The sequence below is a fragment of the Perca fluviatilis genome, chromosome 17, assembly GCF_010015445.1.
Source record: "Perca fluviatilis chromosome 17, GENO_Pfluv_1.0, whole genome shotgun sequence".
Classification (NCBI taxonomy): Eukaryota; Metazoa; Chordata; class Actinopteri; order Perciformes; family Percidae; genus Perca; species Perca fluviatilis.
This window is the reverse complement of record NC_053128.1, coordinates 37294650-37306832: the sequence shown is the minus strand read 5'-3', so window position 1 is coordinate 37306832 and position 12183 is coordinate 37294650.

Here is a 12183-nt window from a genome sequence, read left to right as displayed (position 1 = left end):
GACGCCATTTTTGAGTTTTTTCCACCCTGAGGGGACCAGGTTTCAGAAAAGTGCGTTTACAGGATTTGATTGGACGATCGGCCAAAATGATGCAAAACGTGCGTTTTGAGGTTGAATGACATTGAGACAGGTACTGTTAAAGGTCCCATGGCATGAAAATGTCACTTTATGAGGTTTTTAACATTAATATGCGTTCCCCCAGCCTGCCTATGGTCCCCCAGTGGCTAGAAATGGTGATAGGTGTAAACCGAGCCCTGGGTATCCTGCTCTGCCTTTGAGAAAATGAAAGCTCAGATGGACCAATCAGGAATCTTCTCCTTATGAGGTCATAAGGAGAAAGGTTACCTCCCCTTTCTCTGCTTTGCCAGCCCAGAGAATTTGGCCCTGATGGGACCAGGTTTCAGAAAAGTGCGTCTTCAGGCGGTGAATTTACAGGATCCGATTGGACGATCGGCCAAAACGATGCTAAACATGTGCGCTTGCACCAAAAAGCGTCTCCGTGTGGACGGACCCTAAATGTCTCGTCCATAGTTAAGGTTGAATGACATTCAGACAGTTACTGTTAAGGTCCTGAGGTCGGTGACCTCGAGTCTGTTCGGTGTGTGGGGCCTTCTTTTTGGCCGACCTGACTTGCTGGGTCGGAGGGCGGGCAGTCGGACTCAACGACCAATCTGATTGGTGGAGAGCTAGTCCAGAAAATGACGAGCGGGATGAGCGTGACTAGAGTCTCTCAAAATCTGATGAAAATCTTTTAAACTGACCTTTGTTGATCTGAAATGAAGACAGATTCAGCAACTGCACGGCCTATTTCTCTCTCAAATGTTTCCAGAAACAGAAATGTTTTGGTGAATTATTTTAGTACAATATGAGATCAGATTCTGAACGAGACGCCATGACAGTCTGGCTTTGAATTTCCAGAGAAACCAGACCCATGTGACGCGTTCGTCCAATCAGCTGCCGTCTCTTTGAGTGTGTTCTGAGGCACTTCTTTTGGCCAACTCGGGGAGACTGATCAGTCCGACTGGCTTTTCTGCCAAAAGTCAGCCGTCTGGTTGGTGTGTCTGCTCTACTTACTGCAGGGGGGTCAAACTCAACTTCCCAGAGGGCCACACTGGAAAATAAGAATCACACCAAGGGCCAGACATGTTTACTTTATTGATAGGCTTTTATTTACTCGAAAAAGTCCAATATCTATGACTGTATTATTGCATGTGTCATATGGTTTTCTCACTTACAGTTTGGTCGACATAAAGTCCTGAAGAGGTTTGAGTTCCTCAGCCATCATAGAAAAAAAAGAGCCCCAAAAACGTCGGAAAAATCACCCAAAAACCTCAGAAAAAGCACCCAAAAACCTCCGAAAAAGCACCCAAAAACCTCAGAAAAAGCACCCAAAAATGTCAGAAAAAGTGACAAATCGTCAAAAAGAAAAGACAACAACTTCAGAAACAGCGACAAAAACTAGGTGGGCCAAAATGTATTGTGAACCTGAATTGATATGCGGGCCGGATCATAATCTGTGAGGGCCCAGATTTGGCCCTCGGGCCTCGAGTTTGACACACATGTGACTTACTGCTTTCTTTCCTCCTCATCCTTATTTCTGTTTTCACTCCCAGAACGAGAATTGAACTGAAAAACATTCGATCGTGCTTCGATGTGAACGACGCGAGGCCCCTTCACATGTCAACATAAAAAGTCATTTGTTTTATTTAACTCTTGTGTTGTCTGAATATCTATCTGACAAATATGGGTTTCTCTATAACGACCTCATTTTAATTACCCCCCCCAAAAAAATATCCTACACAACGGGCTTCATGCGTACAGCAGAAGATCAGATCTCTGCTTTCATTGAAATTTGGGTGTTTTATTGAATTTGTTAGCATTTGAAAAAATGTCTCCTCGCTGAAATAACCTTCTGTGATGATCCTTCCTTTAATATTAATCTAAATAATTCATAATTTCTGCTTTTTTAACTCAAGAATTAAAATTAGGTATAGTTTCCTATAAATTAGGTTTTTAATTGACCATAAATTCCAAAAATAAGTAATAAATGTAAAACTAGTTATGAGTTGGTGTTGGTGGTGTTTATACATGGTAGTGAAAAGAAGCGTTAAACGTTAAAGAAAAGCGCCAAAAAACATTTTAAAAAGGCGCCAAAAGTGACGGGACAAAAACGTCAGAAAAAATGTAGATTTTTATTTTTTTTAAGATTAATTTTTGGGGCTTTTCCGCCTTTATTTGACAGCACAGCTAGGTGAGAAAGGGGAGAAAGAGAGAGAGATGGAGGGGGGGAAGACATGCAGGAAATCATCACAGGTCAGACTCTAACCCTGGACCTTCTGCATCGAGGTATAAACCTCTCAGTAGATGTGCGCCTGCTCTACCCACTGAACCAACCCGGCCACGTTGATTTTTAGTTTTTGGCCCCCTAAAGGCCCCGGGTGCCCAAGCAGTTGCCTGTTGACAAGCTGCAGCTCTGCTTTGGGGGAGTCGGATGTCTTTCATATTTCCTTTTTCCAGCAATTTTGCCACTTTTTTTGTTGCTATTTTGTGTCGCTTTTGACGGTTGTTTAGTGCTTTTCCCTTGGTGTTTTTTGGGCCTTCATGATATGATACATATATTAGTATTATTATTATATGATACATAAACAGACATTACAATGTTCTCAGAACATTGAATTGAATATAAAAGGCAGCACTAAAAATATAAGATAACAATTACATTTTAAAGTGCAGTTTTCTAAAGATATTTTCTTTTAACTAACATAAGAAATGGGGACATATCCTCTACTTTTATTGTTGTATTTTAATCGTTTTTATGTAAAGCACTTTGAATTGCCCTGTTGCTGAAATGTGCTCTATAAATAAAGCTGCCTCGCCTTTCCTTCAGTCTCAAAATATTCACTTTTTTATAAAAAATATTTAACCTTTTTTTCTTTCCAAAAATGAGACAAAAAGATGAATATGTTTAGATCCAGAAAGAGTTGTTTAAATAATTCATGCAATCATTTTTTTTTCCAGTGTAATCTTTGTCTCCAGTATGAGTTCTGCTGCTTTAATAAACTCTTAATTGCAAAAACAATTAATTTAAAAAGTATGAAATGATTTAGTTGCAGTGAAGATAATAAAGAAACAAAATGACTGAACTACAAAATAAATATTAGTTATATTTTAGACCTGATATCTTTGATAAAATATATTAAAAAATATGTTCTTAAAGCCAAATTTCATGCCTGTTTTTTAGGTCTCCCAGATGAAAGAGCTTCTCTGTGAATGAATGAAAAGTGGAGCAGCAGCGCCCTCTGCTGCTCATTTCTATATCTGCACTGACAGACTGATGCTCAGAGTTTGGAGGATTACACTCAGATAGCTTCATGTTTTATCTCTTTTAAACGTTTTAGTTATTGTTCCACATTTATACAGATCAGAGAAACAGAAACTACACAAATAACTGCTGATATCAAACTGAAATTTGGGTCAGATTTTAGACAACGAAAGTGAAAAACTCTCCAAATATATTTTTTGTTTTAACACTTAAATATGAATGTGATATACATAACCATAATGTACTACATTACATACACACACACCCACACACACACACACACAGACCATAGGCGTAGTTTGACATTCGACCCAGGGGGGGGGGGGCGCAGTGGATATGTCACATGCCTTTGGTGTGGAAGACCTGGGTTAGATTCCCACTGAGATACATCAACCAATGTGTCCCTGAGCAAGGCACTTAACCCCTAGTTGCTCCAGAGGTGTGTGACTTCTGATATGTCACAATTGTAAATCGCTTTGGATAAAAGCATCAGTCAAATGACATGCAATGTAATAAAATAAAAATAAACTCATTGTAGCAGCTGAGACCTGTCTACCACTTGGGGAACACAGCACGAGCACATTAGGGACAAAACTAACATGCTAAATAAACATGTTTATTTTTAACCCAAAGAAGAAGAAAAAAACAGTACAACAATAAAATCATGTTCTATTTGTAAATTTGACTTGTTGTCGCATCTTCGGACACAATTAGGATCAAGGCAATGAAATGTGGACGACTTTTGCACCGTTAAAATATTATCTTCAACCGAAACGAAAAGATTTTAAAAGTTTTTCTTACCGTTTTTCAAAACACATGCATTTTGTGGCAATTAGAGCGATTAAAATATATATATATATTTCGCATGTTGTTGTACTTAATGAAACATTTTGTGAGACACGGGGAAACAATAAAAATGAGGCCATGTAAGAGGCTACAGCATGCTTAGATAGATTTGCCAAGACAGAACATTTTCAACAGACAGTCACACACTCACACTACACTCCCCACTTTTGATTTTTACATCAGTGGACCCCCCGTCCCTCAACAGACAGCATATTGAAAGCAGTGTGTGGAGCTTGTGCTGCAAAGTTTCCTCTGATGATGAGATAAAGAAGTCGTGTTTGATAACAACAGATAAAGAGCAGATACAGATAATGGTTGGCATGGCGATCTGACGGCCTTGAAGGAGCTGACATTTCACTCGAACTGTACTTCTACCATTTCATGATGATTTCATGACCTGGTGAAGAAGTGCAGCATTGTGATTGGCTGTGTTTGGAGAAGGAAAGCAAGTCACTTCTTGTTCGATTTTTGGGTCTTAGGGAGAGAATTGTTATTTGATAATTGATAAAAAGTGTTTGATGCAAATGAAAACTGAGTGAAAGTCTGAGAAATAACTGCTGGTTTTGGAGATTGGCGGTGTAGTTTGTGTGAGAGGTTTCTAAAGTCGTGTTAGGCCGACATGTAAAGATCTACTGAGTAAACAGTTGTAAAAAACTGGAATATGCAACCCCACTGTATACTACTGACTTACTCTGTACTTCTACTTCAGAGGAGAACATTGTATTACTGCATTTACCTGACACACACACAGACATATACACACACACGGACACACACCAAACAGACACACACACAAACATACACACACACAGACACACACACAGACATACACACACACAGACACACACATACACACACAGACATATACACACACACAGACACACACACAGACAGACACACACACAGACATACACACACACAGACATATACACACACACAGACACACACGCACACAGACATACACACACAGACACACAGAAACACACACACACAGACACACAGAAACACACACACACAGACACACACACACACACAGCCTCTGTGGTTTTAGACTTGTGTAAAGGACATTGATTACTGGATAGAGAGCTGATGCTGCAAAGTTTCCTCTGATGATGAGATAAAGAAGTTGTGTTTGATAAAAACAGAAAAAGAGCAGCTACTGATAACGGTTGGCATGGCGATCTGACAGCCTTGAAGGAGCTGATGTGATAACATTTCACTGGAACTGTACTTCTACCATTTCATGTGACAAATGAACATGATTGGCACATTTCTAGTTTCCCTGTGATGTTACGGCACTATGGGAGCGCCCAGTCAACTCAGCTTTTACCACATGGTAGCCCAAATATCACGTAGTTGTTGTTCGATTAGATTCACAAATGGAAGAGAGACAAGCCCAGTCTGTTTCTCTACAGAGTCCTGTGTCAAAAGGAGAACTCAGACATGAGAATATTGTGGATTTGTGCACATTAAACGTGCCGTACTCGCGGACTACACCGACACTGAAACTAACCACACATGCAACCAACAACTGCTAACGGTCGAGCTAACGATAGCCATATCTCCAATCTCTAGGAGTGTGTGTGTGTGTGTGTGGTGACCTGGTGAATAAGTGCAGCATTGTTATTGGCTGTGTTTGGAGAAGGAAAGCAAGTCACTTCTTGTTAGATTTGTGTGTCTTAGGTAGAGAATTGTTATTTGAAAATTGATCAAATGTTTTTCATGCAAATGAAAACTGAGTGAAAGTCTGACAAATAACTGCTGGTTTTGGAGATTGGGGGTGTAGTTTGAGTGAGAGGTTTCTAAAGTCGTGTTAGGCCGACATGTAAAGATTTAGGGTGGAAACAGTTGTAAAGAACTGGAATGTGTTACCCCACTGTATACTACTGACTTACTGTGTACTACTACTTCAGAGAGAACATTGTATTACTGCATTTACCTGACAGAGAAATGTTACTGGTTACACACACACACACACACACAGACATACACACACAGACACACACACACACACAGACACACACAGACAGACACACGTACACACACACACACGGACACACACACGCACAGACACCAGGCAGACGGACACACACACACAGACATATACACACACACACACATACACATACAGACACACACAGACACACGCACACACACACACACACACAGACACACACACAGACATATACACACACACACATACACATACAGACACACACAGACAGACACACGCACACACACACACACACAGACACACACACAGACATATACACACACACACACACATAAACACACAGACACACAGACAGACACACACACACATACACAGACACCCACACACACAAAGACACACATACACACACACACACATATACATACACACACACACACACACCCCTCTTATCTCTGGATGTTTCCTCTCCTCTCTGAATAATGTGTGTATGAAGACCCGTCAGCCTCTGTGGTTTTAGACTCGTGTAAAGGACATTACTGATTACTGGATAGAGAGCTGATGCTGCAGAGTTTCCTCTGATGATGAGATAAAGAAGTCATGTGTGATACCAGATAAAGAGCAGCTGCTGATGAGAGTTGGTGTAGAGCGTATATGAGCTGAGTGGTGTCAGTGTTTGTCGACCTCGGAGCAGAATGGCTGCAGTCACAGATCTCTCCTTCCTGCTGTTTGCTCTCATCAACTACATCCATGCTCAAGAACAGATCATCATCAGAGAGGAAGGAGACTCTTACACCTTCAACCTCCCCGAGAACACCAACTCCTGCCTGATCTCCAGATCTGTTGGTGAGGAGAAGCTTGTCCTGTGGAACACCTCTGACCTCTGGCCAACACCTCTGACCTCTGGTCCAACACCTCTGACCTCTGGTCCAACACCTCTGACCTCTGGTCCAACAGCTCCTCAGTACCTGAAGACCTGAAACAACGACTTGTCAGCTCGGTGGATCCTTCTTCTTACACCATCCTCAACCTGACCCATTCAGACTCCGTCCAGTACCGAGAGGAGTGTTGGACTGAGGGCAACGTGACGCATGACAACAACTTCACTATCACTGTTTGTACTACTTCAAAACTTGGGAGCGTTATAGGAGTGATACTTGGAGGAACAGCGGACCTGCCATGTTGGAGAGCAGTTGATAATCTGGATATCCAGTGGCTCAAACAGGACTCTAGATATGAGCAAGAAACATGGAGCAGAGTTTTTGGGGACAAGACGACATTAGTGATCGACAATGTCAGAGGAAGATACCAAGTGGTGACAAACACATCAGCTCTTTGTGTTTCCAACGTCACAACAACAGACCTTACACAGTACAACTGTCTGGTGATGACTCAACAGCAGTGTGTTAGCGGTTTCAGTGTGAGGTTGGTAACGTATGATACAATCTACGGCTCAGTGGGAGAGACCGCTGTGTTGCCGTGCTATATCACTGACTCCACTGATGAACAGCCCCCACGTTGGTGGAAGTATAATCTAAAAACAGAATCTTACCCTGAACTAGAACTACAAAACCTGACTGTTCCTTCAGTAGACCAAAACTACTCGCTGGTGTTTTCATCTCTAATGTTAAATCACTCAGGTCGGTACTCCTGTAAAGTCTCTATCAGAGAGCAAACGTATGAGCTGGTGGTGTGCCCCAAATTTGGCCCCCCTGCTGTAGAGCTGTTCTCAGAGGGAGAAGAAGTCACTCTCAGATGCAGAGATTGGAGAAAGGGTAAGCAGCATGATTGGTTTATCAAGTCAAACCGAACAGAGGGAAGAATCTTTAGTGTAACGTTTGATCAGAGCATGAGCAGCGTGAGCAGGTACTATAATAAAGGTATCCTGGTCATCTCTAATATCTCAGTGGGAGACGCAGGGGAGTACTGGTGTGTAGTTTATAACGGATATGATTATCAGTGTGATTCAGCAGAGAGAACTGTGGTAGTGTACATGGAGCCCTTTGGGATTTACTCCACCTTCTTCAAAGTGCGATGCTCAGTGCTCAGTGTCCTGCTGCTGATGCTCTGTGCTGCTGTAGTCGCTGTGAACCTGAGGACACGGAGAGGAGCGCAGCTTTCAGCTCACACACACACTTAATATGCATATATGATCATTTCATCATTGCCGTTAATACAGCCTGGTATACACTGGCTTTAAAACAAGGGATGGGACAACATTCATGCAGAGAAAACATTTAAACTACAACACAAAAGATAGAGAGAGAGATTACAAAAACAACAAAGAGAAATGATGGGAAATGAGACATAAATACCCAATGATTATTATTATAATAATCTAAAATATGTTTTGAATGTCAGAATGCGTGCGTGATCCTGACAGGGTGCAGATGTTCCCTTATCGTCTGTATTAGTATGTTGTGTACATATATACTGTAAATATGATATTATATTGTATATATATTGAGTTAGTTGAGTTGAGTTAGTGGATGAGTGTGATTATAGTATTGTTTAACATGTTGGGAATTCACTTTTTAACGTTACTGTCGCCTAAGAGTTTTATTATAAATAATTGTACCTTTATGTGTGTGTGTGTCTTTGTGTGTGTATTTGTCTCTATGAGTGTGTGTGTGTGTGTGTCTCTCTGTTTGTGTGTGTGTATGTGTGTTCCAGATGTTTTATTTTAAATCTAAAGATTATGTGATGTTGTATATTATATATGAAGGAATATGAATTGTCTTTAATGCATTTATAATAGTTGTATCTTGCAGTGTTGTCAGTGTTATAAACTTGTTATTACATCTTGGTCTATATCTATAATCTATCATCTGTATAATAAACATTATTAATCAACTATCAAACTTGTTCTGATTGTGATTTCTGATTAATTATTATAAGCAACATATCTCTGGGTCTGTAAAATGTTCCTTATGTTAACTTTCAGTGAGTAAAGTTTATTTCTAGAGCACATTTAAACACACATTAAACCAACATAACGTAAAACTATTATTACGCTGGGAGGAACACTCACGGACGAAGTCGTACTTCTTGGAATAATAGAAAGTAATATTCAGTTGGTTGTCATATACAATTTCACAGCTAGATGGGAGAATTTCTTTCACAATGTAGCTTTAAATATGCGCTAACTTGAATACAAGAACAGAAATGTGAACATTAGATAAAGCCAGGTTCAAAATTGCATTCATTTTGTCGACATATTAGAGTCAAAGGTTTTTACAGAGGGAAGTTTAGATATTGCCTTTTATCGCTGCATAAATCAGAATATGCTGTCAACAGCATAAAAAATCCATTTTTTGCCACGTTTTTAGTTATAAAATGTAACAAATCAGGCTATTAATGATATCTGAACAAAGTCCTCAGTAAAACCATTCAGAATATGCAGTAGATAGGAGTGATACAGGAATGGTTGGTGTGTGTAAGTGCTGCTGAAGTGGAGATTTCTGACTCAGAGTCTGAGAAAAACCCATTTAGAGAAAACATCCTTAAAGAAATGGATTATAAAATGTTAGACATGTCAATAAAAACGTTTGACTAACAGATATCAACATGAATCTTCCCTGGCTGATTACTTACATTAAAAAATATATTTTTGTGTTACAACTTTTTTTTTTATGTTTTGTTTAAATATGCAAGTGAGGCATTATCAAATGCTAATTTTTGGTGAATTTAGGAGAAAGTTACAGGCGTAAATAGACAAAGTGTAAATAGACGGCTATTTTAGATAGGAAAAATCTAAGAAATGCCATAATTTATCAGGAACGCGCGAAGGAAATGACCAACAAAGGTTAGGACAAGCCGTGGGACGTCCTGCGGAGTAAATGGAAGGAGCTCTAACAGCGATACATGTCTCAAAAAAGAGAGTTGTCTCTCAGCCGTGCCGGATGGAAAATAAAAGGAGAGTTCCACCTTTTTGATGAGCTGGATCAGATCCTCAGCCAAAGGCCCATCGGAGCTTCCTTGGCTTCTAATATTAACAACTACTTTTATCTAGCAAAAGTTTGCTTGAATGTTGTGCGATTCAGTGCGAAAATGAACGGAAACACCTTAAAATGTCTCAAATCAATTCCAAATACCAATTTAATCGCAAAACAGCATGTGTGACGTCATTACGCAACAGGTTTTTATTCACTTTAAAGCCGTTGGATGGAAACACACTTTCACACTCAGCTTTATTCACAGGAGTTTTTTTACCGAACTTCAGATAATTCGTTTGACAAGTGGATGGAAACTTAGCTACTGTCAGTTAAACACATCATCAGCTGCTGCAGCTCTACTCAAGACGTTTATCAAAGACACCTCTGTAGCCTCAAAATGCTGACATCACTTTTAAAAATGCACGACGACAAAGAGACATAAATGTCAAACCAACAGAAATAAACTACAAAGTAAAAGATTTGACAACAATGACTTTGAATCATTATCTGAGTTATTTGGCTTTGTCTTCTGTTGAAATCGTATGAAGAGGCATTTAGCTGAAAACATTAGAGATCACTTTGTCAAAGCTAAAAAACTCATGCATGGAAAGAGTGTTGGTAACATGGAGAGGCAGACAGTCGTTTCCACTAGGAGATAAAGGACAGTCACGTTAATGATTAGAGACACAGTAAGACAGAGGACGGCCAGTTACTTCATGTCCTCTGGTCCTGTAATAAGGTCCAGGAACTTTGGACCGGGATGCATGATAACCTATGTCAGATTGCAGGCACCCAGGCTCCATTCAGCCCGACATTATTTGTTCTGGGAGATGTGTCGATCCTAAATGGGATGGATAAACACATAAGAAGCTGGGTCCAGAATAGTTGAACCCTCTCAGGTCTAAGCCATTTGTTCCCAACTTTGTTTCCCCTGGTCTCCTTGTGTAATAATCTTTGTAGAACTGCAACCCTGTAACGCACCATCAAGTTCTAGACATCATTTCTTTCAGGAGAACCTGGGCTATAAGGATATGCTGCAGGGATGTACCATAAATGTATAAATTGTTATGACTATAGAGACAAAAGAAAAGAGTAAACGGAAATGAAATTCACAGAAATGTATTGAAATCACACAGGTAACAATAATGACAGTTCCTTTCAGCTCTTGAAAAGTGTTCTTCTAGGTGTTGGCAATCAGGGGAAACAGAAATAAACTCTCTGTTTCAATGACTTACACAACAGATTGAACTCTTTCTTCCAATGGATCAGGGAAGGTTTGGTCTTAAAATATCTACATTTATGTATCAAATGTTTTGCTAATAGCACCAATTTGTAGAGAACGAAATCTACCTTCTTATCTTCAACAAAAACACCAAACTTTATAGTATTCACACACCCACACCCACACAGATAATATCATGCGGCCATCTCAATCCGGGTAACATGACCCCCTAAGTAATGTTTTCAAAAAAGTACAACTAACCAAGAGGCACATTTCTGTTGTTTCCATGTTATGTCTGGATCCAAATAGTCTTTCATTAGCATTTCATTAGCATTTTATCATCCTTGGTAATCATAATTCCTAATTAAAGCTGCAAGCAGCGATGGACGGGCCCTCGCTCCTCTGAGCGCGTCAGGTTTCTGGCAAATGCCGCTCGGGAACTCCCTGCTGAGTTCAACGATACCTCACACAAGACTCTGCGTCAAACAGTTATGAGAGTTAGATCACACATTATAAGTTTCATGTAAATCAGATGATGTTTTTCATATAAGGCTGATTTCCTGTTGCCAGCGGGGGGCGATATGACAATTTTGTCCAAAGAAATTTCGGCCAAATTGGACAATGTACAGTAAAGTTACAACAACTTCTTCGATCATCGATAAATGCTCAAAATGGCCGCCACGCCACGGCCACACCGTTGGCCAAAAAGTTTTGCTTTTAATAACTTTTCATCGCTAAGGTCTTAAGATGACACAGACCGAATTTGAAATGGATCTGATGAAATCTCTAGGAGGAGTTCATTAAAGTATAGCACCTTGACTTTTAGATCTACTTCCCACTAGGGGGCACTAGGGGATCATATGATCATAAATGTAATCTCACGGGGGTAAATATGAACCATGAATTA